Genomic DNA, 355 nt, shown 5'->3' on the forward strand with positions numbered 1-355 from the left:
CTTCGAGACGACTCCAGCGCGGCTTTAAACTCATCGCGCCGAGCAACGGTGCGAGCCATCACCCCGTCGAGCTTCTGCAGATTGGCCCTTGACTCATTCAGTCGACGAGCGGAAACCTTTTCCTTCTCAGCAAATTCTTTCTTGGCCAGCTCGAGCTCCCCCAAGGCTCCCTTAAGCGCCGTGTCGTATTTATCGATTACGACATTCATCGTGCTATCACCCTGAACACGCGACACAATGGAAATCGTGAGAGGTTAGGAGTCAAGGAATTTTAAAAAAAACGGACCAAGCAGTTTACCAGCAGTTTGGCCCTTGCAGCTTCTTCGTATTCACCCCCGAAGATAAGGTCCTTCAC

Source organism: Brassica oleracea, chromosome C5, assembly GCF_000695525.1.
Source record: "Brassica oleracea var. oleracea cultivar TO1000 chromosome C5, BOL, whole genome shotgun sequence".
Lineage (NCBI taxonomy): Eukaryota > Viridiplantae > Streptophyta > Magnoliopsida > Brassicales > Brassicaceae > Brassica > Brassica oleracea.